General features: G+C 41.2%; 1 protein-coding gene across 1 annotated transcript in view; it reads left to right on the forward strand.

The window, feature by feature from the left end:
* The window catches only part of GAK (cyclin G associated kinase), a 1786158-nt gene that overhangs the window by 1156179 nt on the left and 615234 nt on the right, over positions 1-14745 (forward strand). The window lies entirely within an intron of this gene.

The following is a 14745-nucleotide window of genomic DNA, read 5'->3' on the forward strand; positions in this document are numbered from 1 at the left end:
AGTAACTGTAGCACCTTCTACCCTGGCCTCTCCAATGTCCACCTGGAGAATAAATACTCCTGGTAACAATCGTTGAATGCTGGGACTGTAGTGGGTGAGTGCCAAAAGGAAGCCCCCACTATTCATCCTTGCCTTTCCCTGATATTGCCCAATGACATTTAGTAAAAGGTGTAAACTGTGCCTGGCCACAAATGCTTACTGTGACTTTAAATAGCAATTTCTTCTTTTTGCAACCTTGGACACTGAAGCAAGAGGTACTAGGGACGTGTGCCAGGTGTGCGGCCTGTAGCATCAGTGTTCATTTTTAGCTCTCTCTCTCAACTTATTGACTTCATATTCTTTGCTGTTGTTGAGAAAATCTTAGTGTTTTCAAGTTTTATTATGATGTCACAAATGATTTCTTAGATTGTTTTAAACTTTAAAGATAATCTTTCTACTTAATTATTCTCTTTGTATATTATTTTTACAGGTAGTTGTCATAATTGCTCATAGATTGTGTGGAGGAAGGGGCACCAAAAGCAGAAACTCGTGTTGAAGGAGGAAGATGTAGGTTTCTCAGTTTTCCAATATGTTCTAGGTATAAGCGAAGGTGTTCAGAGGAGGCAGAACATTTTCTCAAACTATCAAAGGGAGCAGGGCAGAAGATTATAGAATGCTAACTTTAGGCAGCTGTTCAAGTGACATGGTCAGACAAAATTGAAGAAAATCTCATGGTTAATAAAGTAGAATCTGTCAAAGCATTTATTATATGTAAGTGATCACAGGGAGATACAGTATGATAGTTTCCGTGCCACTGGGAAAAAAGCCTAAGAAAAATAGAAGTATCACTTATTACCTTAAATGGGCAATAAAAACAAGAAAACAGAATTAAAGTGCATGGAACAGTGGTACAAATTTTGCTCCATTTCAGCAAACCTCTTTTTTTCTGTTACTTGTTTTTTCTGCTCTAGACCTAAATTATTTTATCCTCCCTAACACCATCAAGAAACCGTGATAGATGGTTTCAACAATAGGTACTCAAATATGTTTTTATGTAAGTTCTTATGAGCAAGACAGATGATTTTTAATTGATAGGCAGTTAAACTGGGGATATTAACGCAGATGCGAAGTGGTCAATTCTTTGTAAGCAGAGACGCAGGCCAGCATCACAGTTTTTAGCTGTTAAGAGTGCATAGGGGCTACCACTGTAAATTCCATTGCAGTAGTCAATGCAGTGAGGGCAACAGCGAAAACTATGGTATTTCGGTGATGGGTCAGGAGATGTGTGAAGGTTACAAGGGGTGGTATAACAAGCTGTTGAAAAAGTTGTTTCTTTGTGAGGTAAATGAAATCTGAGCCAAGTATAACTCCATTTTCAAGTTAAGTTTGAGGTTATTGGCCAGCATACCCTGGAGTAGGATCTGACAGGTGGTATCCCTAGCTGATCTACAGAGCTTCCGTGGCATTTAAATGATTTGTGGGGCCCTGGGCAATATATATTTTGGGGTGCTTTATGTGGAACAACTTTAAGTGTGTTACCTATCTACTGCTCATTCAAACCCTTTTGATGCCAAACAAAATTGAGTTATATGTAAACCTTCATGAATGGGTACATGCAAAAACTGCCAAAAGCTCAAGTTGCCTGGTGTCCGCCAACCAAATTTTACCAAAAGGAATCTTGTACAACAATTAATGAAGCTGTTTCTTTTTGAGTTTGGATCTCATTTTAATTACTTGCAACAACAATGTTTTATGTTACATTCTGTGTCCAATTAGCTTTTGACTCCTGTTGTAGGAAAACATATGGTGAGGGTGACTTGATAGATGATTAGTGGACTAGTGCACAATATTAAGATATGATATATGCATATAGCGCTTGAAATAGTAGCTTTTGTTGCTGAATTTTTTTAATACCAAATATATCCCTGCTTCATAACTGCCATGCTTGCAGCAAGTGCGAAACAATTAGGCGCTGCCCTGAGGATTTTCACTATTGCACTCGGTAAAATTGAACAACTTTCTGCAAATTTCTCTTCCCTTGCATTGTCCTGTTTCTTCTCTTTCTCTTTGTGTGTTCACGTCTCTGACTTGGTCATTGTAACGCTGCTGAATATGAGAAAAGGAACAGGCAGGATACATGAGATGGACAGAGGTATATTTAGAATAGTATAGTGAGCACAGGGAGAGAGCAGTAGAAATGGAGATGATGTAAAAGGATAGCTGAAGTAGAGAGAAAAGTTAAGTAAATAGAGAATGGTGAGGTAGCCAGAAGCAAAGCTAAAGCGATATAGAGGAAGGTGGTAGAGAAAGAGAGGTAGAGAAATATGTAAAATGTAGAGTGTGGTAGGAGTACTATACTCTGAAGCTTCATATAGAAAGAGCAATGCTGTGTAAAAAGAGTTGAAATCGAGAGAGGTAAAGACAGCTAAAGGTAGACCGGGATGATGAAAAACAAAGAAATTCAAAATAAAGCAAAATGAGAAGAGTTTAAGAAAAATAGGCTAGGTAACGAGTAGTTGAGAAGAGTGAAAGAGAGGGATGAAGGGTAGAAGGAGAAATGTACTTTAGAGCACAGACAGGAAGTTGGTAGTCATCTTAGAAATAGAATAAGACGGGTTGGGTTTAGACAGGGCTAGACAGTTGAATAAGAAAGTGATGGTGAGATAGTTGAGATAGAGGGGGTTAGTTGAAATGGAGAAAAGTTTAGAGAGAGATATGAGTTTGTGTGAGAGAGTGAGGGGTACAAAGGATTTCACGATAGAGGAAAGGGTTATAGGAAAATAGGTAGCCACATAGAAGTAAGATAATTCAACAGGTGGATGAAAGGGAACAGATATAGAATGAGTGAAAGGGGAGGTGGTGAGGTAGTGAACAAATGGTTCGGTAAATGGAGAAGTTAAGTCTGGCTAGAGAGAGTGGTAGGGAAGAAAGAGTTAATGTTGTGAAGGAGATGTCAGGTAAAGGGGGAAATGACAGTTGCCAGGACATGCTGAGGTAGGGAAAGGACTGAGAGAGAGTTAAAGTAGTAGTGATATGGAGATAGAGAGGGGTGAGGAATGATTACAGTTGGGAGAGAAGTGAAGTAGATCGAGTAGATGTACAGGGAACCAGATTGAATAAGATCACTGACTTTACCGAGTTGAGGTAATGAGAGAGGATCGAGAGTAACAGATATAGATGTAGGCACAGAAAGTAATAGAGAGATGACCAAGGTCATAAGAGAGGCAGAGGGAGATGAAGTTGATTGGGGTATATTGGGTACATTGAGAGAAAGGTGAGGTAGAGAGAGGATAAAGGTGCACAATTCAATTCTTTCATTATTCGACCTTCCGAAGACAGGTCATAAAAGATGCCCATAATAGCAAACAACATTAAAATCAAACTTATTTGAGGAAATTACATTCACAATTTCCATTTAAAATAAGAAATAACACAGGCAAAGACAATGATTTGATTGTAGCTAAAGTGGCAGTGCAGATAAACTGGATAGCAGCAGGTACTATCCAATAGCATTGAATATTAAAATCCATCTTATAAAATAGTTAGCAGCAACAATAAGCATTTTAGCAGCAATACAAATACAATAAATACAGGTGCTGTTACAGTGCGTTGATATTTAACCCCTTCGCTGCTAGGCCTTTTCCCCTCCTGTGCTAAGCCATTTTTGGGCGATTTGGGTCAGTGTGCGTTTAGGCCCCTGTACCTTTTGACCACATAAGGTATCCACGCCAAATTTGCGTCCTTTTCTTCCAACATCATGTGGATTCTAAAGATACCCAGGGTTTGTGGATTCCCTTGGAGGGGTCCCAGAAATTAAGCAAAATACAGTAACATTTTTGTTTTTTTTCAGAAAAATGGGGAAAACGGGTTGCAAATAAAAGCCTCTTGGTTTTTCCCTGCAAATGTTATCAAAAAAGGGTTTCTGGGGCTGAAATCAGCAGTTCCTCAGCTTTTAGGAAATGACAGTCTTTTGTCAGAGAACCAACATTTTTCACACAGTTTTGGCTTTTTCTGGGACATAGTCTATTTTTGCTATTTTTAGTGCTTTCAACCTCCTTCCAGTTAATGGTAGAAATGAGTTCGAAAGCAATAATGGATCCTGGAAAGCTATACATTTTAGAAAAGTAGACTAACATCTGAATTCAGAAAGGGGTCATCTAAATCCATGAAGGTTTCTTTATAGAAATTTACAGTTAAATATTGGAAAAATTGAAAATTAGTTGAAAAAAACAGCCTTTTGTCTCAACGTTTTCACCTGTATCTTCTTGTAATTTTGTCAGCTCTTTGAAAGCAATATACCGTTACATCCGTTAGACCTTCCTGGTTGTGGGGATATACAGGACTTGTAGTTTCGCCAAGAACCCGACGAACCCAGAGCCAAAAACTGAGCAGCAACTTGCAATGGTGTTTTATTATGTACCGGGTATAGAGCAATTATTCTGGGAAAATGTATACATGGAAAAATCGGTATGAAAGACACCTATGTAATTCTGAATTGGGTACAAATTATAGAGTTTAGAAACAGTATATATTTCCACATTTTCAAAATTGGGAATACTCATACTAGCATGAGAATTATTGGTCATTTTTCAAAATGATTTTTTTTTTTTTACACAATGTCTTTCATTTTGAAGGGAGAAATGCATGAAAACTCAACAGGTAATAACAGTTGATTTACAAATCTGAATTACCCTAAACGGGACCTCACTTGTGTGGGTCGGCCTTGTGCCTGCGTCAGGAAACGGGGCAAAAACGGGGCAAAATGCAACGTGGTCATACCTCAATTTCGCACTTAAAAATTGACCCTTTTTTGGCAAAGTGCCTACCTGTAGTTTGTGCACCCTAGCTCTGCCAGCACCTAGGGACACCTAGCAAACCTATACATTTTTTAAAAGTAGACACCCAGGGGAATCCATGATGGGGTGACTTGACTGCTTCCCACCAGGTTCTGTTACCCAGAATTCCTTGCAAACCTAAAAAAGTGAACAAAATAACACATTTTCCCCACATTTCTGTGGTGGAAAGTTAAGGAATCTGCGTGGATCCACAAATTTCCTTCCATCCTGCGTTCCCCAAAGTCTTCCGAGAAAAATGGTACCCCACTTCTGTGGGTCGGCCTAGTGCCTGCGACGGGAAACGGCGCAAAACGCAACGTGGTCACACCTCACTTTCTCTGGGACAAATGACCATGTTTTGGCAAAGTGACTAGCTGTAGTTTTTTAACCCTAGCTCTGCCGGCACCTAGGGAAACCTAGCAAACCTATACATTTTTGAAAACTAGACACCCAGGGAATTCAGGATGGGGTGACTCCACTGCCTCCCACCAGGTTCTGTTACCCCGAATCCCTTGCAAACCTAAAAAATTGGGGGGGAAACGCATTTTCCTCACATTTCTGTGGGGGAAAGATCTGGAATCTGCGTGGAACAAAAAATGTCCACCCTCCCCGCGTTCCCCAAAGTCTTATGAGGGGGGGGGACTCCTAAAACTCTACGCCAAAATCTATTCCCCTTAGTCTGCATAGCAAGTACATCCCTAAATACCCATGCCATATGTTAAACTCGGTATACATTTATGATTATAAATCTCTACAATTGAGGCAATGGGCTTTTTACCTATAGACATTGCAAGGGAGGAAGTGGTCCCAACTGTTTGCATGTATCATGTTGTTCTATTTTTTTATGCAAGTGTGCTACGTGCAACCTTCATCGAATTCCAGTCCTATATACAGGAAGGAATTAACCCTCTCCAACTTCTTTCCCTCTACATTCAGACTACAGGATGTAGCATTTTTGGGGCCACAAATCATTATTAAAATGTTCTTATAGTTTGGCTCCAGCCCCAGGTCCTTCCTAAAACCAACATCGCTGACAATGAATTTTTTTAGGACATTCGGAGTCCTTGCCAAAAGGACTGCTTCATCCGCATAGAGTAGCACTGGCAAAGGATACTAAAACTAAGCTACACCTCACTTACTTCTTCCCTCGTACTAGACTTAGGTTAGGTACACCGGGGGAGGCGTATTTTAGAAGCACCAGTGAGTACTTTTTAGTCATTGTTATTTATATATGTTATTTTATATGGCTTAGAAACCATACCATGCTTTTACAGTATTATTTTATAATACTCTTCGTACTGTACGCATTATTCTTTGCAGCCAGTATTACGATTGTAGCAGTACATTTCTTCTGCATGAGGAAGAAGACTGTTCAATAAATACCTTTTTATTGAAAACGCCCGTCTCTCTATTTCTCTGCACCTCTGGTGAAACGAAGCATGCACGATTGACTTAGTGAAATATCTATCTATTGTTTCCGCGACTCTACAGATAAGTTTTATCTTGGGAAACAAAGTTGTCATGTTTATGCGGTTGTCAGAAACTAATCCCTTCTTGTTTATTCAAGAAAGTTTCTAGTGACCTCTGAGCTAGCTGGCACTCACAATTAAGTCTAATATATTCAAGAGAGACCTAGTCGACCTAAGTCCTACGTCAATTCTATAGGATATATTATTCCAATGCGCAGAGCCTATTGGGAATATAGGAGCTACACTACAGTCCTCTCCCCTAAAGAACTTGACATTGGTGGGCATTTGTCTTCTGTGCCTCCTGGTCACTTCTGAGTGGCATAGACTCTGTCCCCTCTGCTTGCAGGCACTTCCCTTCCTGAATTCACCTTTGGATTCTACCGGCCACTTTCTCCTTCTCCAGTAGCGGCATCTTCCTGAAGTCCTCCATTGGGTTTGACTGTGTTTTCCGATGCCACTTCACACCTATGCACCCGGCTCCCCTGATGCAGGTAACCTGGTTCCTAGGGTATCCATGGGTGGAATGGCTCTCCAACCTTACGTCCTCTTTGAGGTTGCCTCAGGGTCCACTAGGAAGGGTCCTTTTTGCTTAAAATTGCAACAGCGACTTAACTCTTGACTTAAATTAATACCACGGTCATGTTTCCACACTGCATACGACCTCCGTGGGGCTCCTGGTTATTTACCGTGGGTGGTTCCTTGGGTCCCCGGCACTTCTACATCATCTGGGTATAATCTTGACTCGAGCCGTTGTTCGTATACCACTCTTTTCGTGTATGGTTTGGTATCCCTCTGGTGACCACGGAGTATTTCATGCTAATTACCTGTTTTTAATGAAAAGTATTGTGAATATCTCCAGTTAGGAGATATCTGTATGCGTTGGTGTCTTCCAATAAATACATATTTTTTATAAATACACTTGGTGGTTCGTTTTCACTTAACCTACACCAATAAGATTATGTTCTGGTAAAACAGGTTGCTTTACACTCCTCGACTAAGCCTGAAGGCTACTCTACACATCTACCACTTACAGAGCTTTCTAAGGTTGTCTAAGACCACTACAATCACCATAAGGGTTGTCTGGATTGGTGCAAGGCGCCCACTTACATAAGTGTACACCATATTCCAAGCCAATCTCACAAATCCTCTCAATAAACATTAAAATATAAAGAGCAGAAGCAAAAAAATGAAATGGAAACAATAAAAGAAGAACATTGAAAACTAAATTACTGGGCAATCAGCCCAAAACTGAAGCTCACTCATTTTCAGGTGGATCTGCACATGGTATCAAAAGATGCTGTCATGTACAGGACAAGAGAGGCAATAACCGATGAGTTACCCCATGCAGAACGCTGTCATGGATGGAAGCAAAGTTTAAATGAGACCCAGGCAGACCAATGGGGAACAGAGCTGACCCAAAGGCCCTATTTGTATCTAAACCAAAGGTTAGAGCGGTGTGCTAATTAGGAGAAATGATCAGTTTAAACGTAACATTTTAAATGAAACAAAAACACTAAAATTCACCAGTTATAGTTGTTTCACGTAACTATAACTCACATATATAAAATTACGGTTATGAAGCACAATGCTATCTCCCCTAAGAGAGCCTACCAAGGTTTTTTTTAGTCAATTTGTCCTCATTGTTTGTTCATGAGGATGATCAACCCCCAAACCCTTGCCTACTATGGTAACCTGTGAAATGACATATAAAAAAAACCTGCCTAGTGGCTTTAGCACAGCCTAATAACAATCCATCCTTAATTGCCTATTGCCTTTAATACCTGTGTTTCACAATTAGCAGGCTAGGCCTTCTGGCTTTGTTATAACGTTTCATAATAAACAGATCAAACCTATGAAATCTGACATGACCTTTCCCAATGAACAGTACTTAGCGGGAGCTCTGCTGCACAGGCACACAGGGCATCTAAGGAGGAATGCACCACTGAATATTGAAGTTCCCCTCCCTTCCCCCCCATCCCGGGTAGATATAAAGCCCAAGACTACAACAAACGCTCAGCTGTGAAATGCCCTAGAAGAAAAGTAAGTTTTTTATATGCAGTATGAGGAGCTAGCTCATGACTAGGATGGCATCAAATGAACTAAAGCTTGAATGGAGCTTTCATAAGGCTTGTGTTGTCCATTAACCAAAAGGACCTTGAAGCTTGAGTACCTAGAGCCATACACTGGTTACAGAAAACAGTAGTCCAGTAACTAATTTAATGTAAACTTGCTGTATATTTAATAGCAAATCTTTTACTATAGATACGGTTAAAAGCAGAGAAATAGCCTGGCCTCTCAATATAGGAAAAAATCATTTTATTTATTTAAATCAAAACCTCGAGAATGGCCATTTAAAACATAGGTAAATGCCACATTAAAATGTGCTGTGTCCCAGTGAACACACCCAAAAATAAACTGTTGTGACCACAAGTATGAATGTGTATATGAAAAAGAGACTTATCGTCAGCCTTTTACATCAGAATTGAATGTGAGTGTTAAAATATATCCGGTTGCGCTTGTAGTAAGGAGAACAGATTAATAGTGCTAGTGGTGTTTCAACTTCTATTTTTGTGTGAAAAAGGTGCTTTAACTTTTGTTTTAGTTTTCATTTGCATTTCCCTACATTCCCCTTGTGTTAATAGTGAATGTCTCCAAACATAAAAGTTTATTTTCTCTGCTTAACCTGTAATGTTATTTCTGCTTTCTAAATCCATTACTTGCTCCTGAAATAATTCTTAACTGCTCATACCTTCTACCGTTGGAGAATCAGGGGTTCCAAGGGAAAAGGACCTCTTTGTTACTCTGTCGAAGTACAATAATACCCATGTTCTGGTGACACGGATGGTCAACAGTTACATGGGCTAATACATTTCTGATGGATACATCTGCCTGTGGATGCCTTATCTTTTGAATTGCCCCATGCACAGCATTCCACGGGAACTTGTCTCCATAGCTCTCCTACGCCGACGAGGACCTCACAATGTAACGGCTCCGCACGCGACTCCTCGTGTTGCCATCGGAGCCACAAGTAGACCTGGTCGATGTGCTGACATCTGTTCCCTATTTTTTTGTGCGCTCGACGCGTAATGGTTTTTTCCAGGGCTCTCCATTTCTGGGAGTTTCTTTGTTGCAAGTACTTTGTCTAATTGTATTAGCGTATATAATCAACAGGAGAGACAGGGCTCATAGGCCACTCTTATACCCCTTAAGGAATTTACATACAAATCAACAAAAGAGTGACCAAGGAAGTGAGAATTAGACAGTTATTAGCATTACAGAAATAAATTCAATAAGCTATGACCATTCAGACAGAGTCGTGTGGCATGCACAGAGTAAAGAAAAAGAGCCCTCATGCACCAACAAGACAGTTGGTTGCCATTTGTCTTCATTGGGTTCTTTTCTTTAAGAAAAAGTGAATCAGTGATTTAAAAGAAGTGTGGGCTGCTCCCCAGACAAAATTACTTTATTAAGGGGGTAGCTCTAACTTCATTAAAATGGGTGAAAAGGTCGGGCAGATTAGTGATTGCGTTAATTTGAACCACCCAGTCCTCAGAACGAAAACAATAAAAGGTCGACATGTTTCTGCTATCTGGAGCCCAACTTGGCTCAGCATTCGTCAGGACCATTACAATTACGTCACATGGGTGAAGCACACTAAGGCTTCACCATCATCTGAAGTAAGGAACAAATATTATAAAAGGAATACGACCTTGTATGTATCCAAAAGCACTTGGAACTTTCTAGTGCTTATCCTCCTGTATGTGAGGAGTTTCGTCTGCAAAAAATCAAAACATCAAAACATGTAACAAAACACAAGAAATTGTGAATAAACATCACTCGTGTATAGAGTTTCAAACAATATGTAAAAAATTACGTATCTCTGGTGCATACAACCACACGTGACTCGAAAATATTAAAGTGAAAAGATTATGGAGAGGCCACAACTCTATTAATGCGGCACCCATTGTCTAGCATGCAGAATAAGTACACGCTTTTTGTTGATACAAATGCAGCTAAAGTGCCATCTTTGACCCCTGAGTTTCATTTGTCAATTCTTTTTTAACAGATGAAAAAGGAAAGGTTTTAACTCAAACCCTGCTTTTATGCGTATTCCATTCAAAATTTAGGAGAGAAGCGTAATTGAGAGATTATCTCAATTCATGTTATTGACCAAGTGACCCTTAACCCCTTCGACGCTCATGACGAGCTGGGCTCGTCATGAGGTAGCCTCCTCGCACGCTCATGACGAGCCCAGCTCGTCATGAATAATGGGTTTTTGTAAAGCCCAGCGCAGGACAAGAATATCGACCGCACGCATGCGGTTAATAAAACAAGTCGGCAACCTTGGTTGTCGAAAACTTAAAATACACCTTAATTAGCACATGGAAGGCCAGAAAAAAGAAACGCGAACATACTGGCACCAATACTCACACATTCGTCTAGTGAGCAATGTACCATGAGCTCGCGGCAGGGGAAAATTCTTCACGCCCGGCATTCTGTAAACATAAAGAAAACGGGAGAAAACAAACCCATTAGGAGTTCGGTTGCATGCAAGGGTAGGGCATGGTTAAGGTGGCAAAATGCCTCTTGATGCGCCGTCAGGGATGATAACCCAAAAAGCCGGCAGAAAAACACACCGCCAGACCCCTCCCTGCTTACCAAACTCCCGGCGGCTCTCCACCTCTCAACCTGCTTGTTGCCACATCCGCAGCCCGAAAATACAGAGGCCTCGGCAACAAACAGTGTTAAAAGCTTTTCCGCTATCGGCGAGAGCAAATGACGTGTCAGTATTGCCGGATACGTGACATGCACTTGTGATGTTTTTCTTAAAGGGGCTATGTGCATGAATGTCCCGTGAGAGAACTTTTTATGGACAAATCAAATTGTCCAACTTTATTGAATGCTTTTTTCGGACACACGAAATCCGTAGTCCTCAGAGGACCAGAAGGAGTTTAGATAAATTCCTGGGCATGTACCTACTTATAATTAATCATTCTCAAAGTTCAAGTAATAATATTTCAAAACCCATACATCTCATTTAGCAGTCCTAGCCGAAACTAGGTAATGAAATAATGGGGAAGAGAAAGCTCAATAGTTATGAACTGTATTGAATGACCATTTACATTAAGTGAAAAAACCTTCAGCGTTTCATTATCGACCCCCATGGTATGGCATCATTCAAACCAATGAGATGTGTCGAAAGTCGATACACCCACCTCTGTTCCTTCTCAAAAATGCCCTTATCATCGGTGTGGCTAAGCTGTTCAATAACCGTCCACCTGAGATCGTTTGGGCAGTGTCCCTTCTCTAAGCAATGTGCGGTTAACTTTGTTGTGCTCTTACGGCACCTCACATTACTGCGGTGCTCGCAAATACGCACTTTTACTTTCCTCGTGGTCATTCCCACGTAGCGTAAACCACAGGGACATGTCACGAGGTAGATGACATTGTCCGAGTTGCAATTTGTATGCCCTCTCAGGTACCAAAGTTTTCCAACCTCCAGATTTAGTGTTTTGGTCGCTGTTGTGAGGTGGCATACGTTGCATCCACCACATGGGTAATGCCCGGTGACCGGGGGCAAACCCCATGTGGTGAGGACATTGTTATCCTGAGTGGTATCAAAATGCCTTGGTCGAGTATGGACCAGTGCATCTTTCAAGCTCTTCTCTCGCTTGTAGAACAGCGTTTTATTCCAATTTCGGCCATTACTGGTCAGGATTCGCCAATGTTTCCCCACACTTCGACTCACTGCATTCGAGATGTTGCTATAAGTTGTGACACATGTTAAAGGTGTCTCTGCATCACTGCTCTTATTATAGTCTTCTAGAAGAGCCTCTCGATTTTGATTTTTAGCCCTCTTACGGCTCTTTCTCAAAAGACCTTTGGGGTAGCCTCTTGTAAGCAATTTATTCGTCAGATCATCCGCCTGTACGTTAACATCACTCAAGTTGCTACAGTTCCTACGAATCCATAGGTATTGGCCAAAGGGTAAGTTTTCATGCAACGGGTGTGGATGAAAGCTCGTGAAATGAAGTAGGTTGTAATTACTTGTGGGTTTGTAGTAGGTCTTTGTGGCTAGATGATCCCCTTCCTCAGTTATTGTCACGTCTAAGAAGACAATGGAACTCGGGTGGTACTGATGAGTGAATTTTAAATGAGGGTCACAGGTGTTGACCCAGTCGAAAAATGCCAACAGGCTATCCTCCGAACCCTGCCAGATTAAAAGCACATCATCAATGTACCTCTGCCACAGGATAACATTGAGAGTGTAAGGGTTGGTTTCAGCCAAAATGTGTCTTTTCAAAGTTATGCACGTACAGCCCCGCAATACTTGGGGCAAAAGTGCTGCCCATAGACGTGCCCGTCTTTTGTAAGTATATGGAATCTTCATATTGAAAAAAATTGCGCTTTAAGGCAAGGGTGGCACTCTCAATAATGAAAGACTTGGAAGTTGTATAATCCCATGTTGTGTTTTCTAGGACATCCGCCAAAACTTTTAGAGTAGCATCCTGCGGAATACAGGTGTATAAACTTTCTATGTCTAGAGAGACAAGAAAGGAAGGCTCGTCAGGCATTTGAACATTACGAAGTAAGGACAACAAACTTTTTGTGTCCTTGACATACGTACTAGTCACCTGGACAAGGGGTTTTAAGAAAAAATCACAGTACTTCGAGAGTGGCTCCAAAAGCGAGCCAATTCCCGACACTATCGGTCTTCCAGGTGGAGGGAGACGATGTTTGTGAGTTTTTGGTAAAGTGTAGAAATAAGGGATTTTACCTTCTGATTTAGTAAGGAAATCCGCTTCTTGTCTGTTGATATACCCGTCTCGTTCCGCTGTCATGACCAACTCAATTATTTCATCTTTCAAAAAAGGTGAAGGGTCTTGTTGGAGAACAGTATAGTTTCCGGTGTCCATCAAGAGGCGTTTACATTCTAAATCATAGGCGGTGGCATCTTGGATGACAATGCCACCCCCCTTGTCAGCACTCTTGATGACTATTTCCCTATTCTTTTGTAGTTTGTTGACTGCTTGGTATTCATTAGCCGTCAAGTTCTTGAAGGGAGAAGGTTCTACCAAAGATTCCACTTCCTGAAACACTTCCTGCTCAAAAGCTATAATATCTGCAGGCACCAAATGTGTCGGGGGAGTGAAAGTAGATTTGATCCTAAAATCTGTGTCACTTTGTGCAATCTGACTTCCACATGGATTCTGGTGCTCAAAAAAGGATTTTAGCCTCAATTTTCTGAAAAAATCGCTAAGTTCACATTGTAATTTGAAGCGATCAAGTCGTGGTGAAGGTATAAAACCAAGACCGTTCTTCAGAACAGAGGTTTCATCTGAACTCAAAAGGTAACTAGAAAGATTAGTGATCAGGGTTTTGCACTGCTGGGGCCCGCCCTTTGTTCCTGGGTCTTGCTCCGTGTGTTCTCCCCTACGGAGTCCGTCGGTCCCCAATGTACTTTGTTCCCTCCTCTCATTCTGCCCCTTCCTCTGCGGCCAAACTCTAAAAAAGGCTGTGGATACATATTCTGTCGAAAATGTTGAGGGGGTGGGGCATAATGTGGATTCCAGCCTATATTAGGTGGGTAGGGTGGGTAATTGTATGGATCAAAAGGGAAAGCCCTGGTTTCTTGTTGTTGATACGGAAACCATTGTGAAGTGTTGTTGGCACCTCCCCTGCCTCGTCCCCTCCCACGTTTTTTACTCCCTCGATTTCCTGTGCTGGAGCCACTTGAATTTGAATCGTCAGACCCGTCAGAGCTGTAATTGGTCTGATCTGGTGGGGTATATTCTGCACAAGAGTAGGGATAAGTTTTATCATAAGACCATTTCTTAAGGTCCTTCTGGAATTTAACAACCTTTGTTTGGGCAAGGTTGTCCTTATATTCATTTAACTCCTTGTTAAATTCTTCTAGTTTTTTCTTGAAACCAGTTATCGTGGTCTTGATATGGGCTTCAGTAGCCTGTATTTCCACTAGAAGGGCTTCTGACAGACGCATTGCCGTTTTTATAATCAGAATAGCCCAATCACGTGTACAGTGCCAGGCTATCTGAGCCCATTCCTTCCTGAACACACTGTCATCCAAAAATATTCTCGGGGGGCGTTGGTCACTAAAATACCTTTAGGTGCCATTTTTACAAGGTACTCTTTCATCATAGTGCCATGTAAAATGGCTCTAATACGACTCCTTTTTTGCTCGCCTAATTTATCCCAGTCGGATGTCTGAGAAATTGCTTGTGCGTCTAGGGGATCGGCGAACAAAGTGGGATCATTTAGTATTGCATCTGCTTCCTCTCTGGAAAAGGATAGACCTGAGTCCTCCATGGTTAAAAGGTGTAAGATGGACACTTGGTATCAACTATTATAAAGAAATTACTCTCGCAGCTGTACGCTGCCAAATATGTATATAATCAACAGGAGAGACAGGGCTCATAGGCCACTCTTATACCCCTTAAGGA

This window comes from Lissotriton helveticus, chromosome 2_1 (assembly GCF_964261635.1).
Source record: "Lissotriton helveticus chromosome 2_1, aLisHel1.1, whole genome shotgun sequence".
NCBI lineage: Eukaryota > Metazoa > Chordata > Amphibia > Caudata > Salamandridae > Lissotriton > Lissotriton helveticus.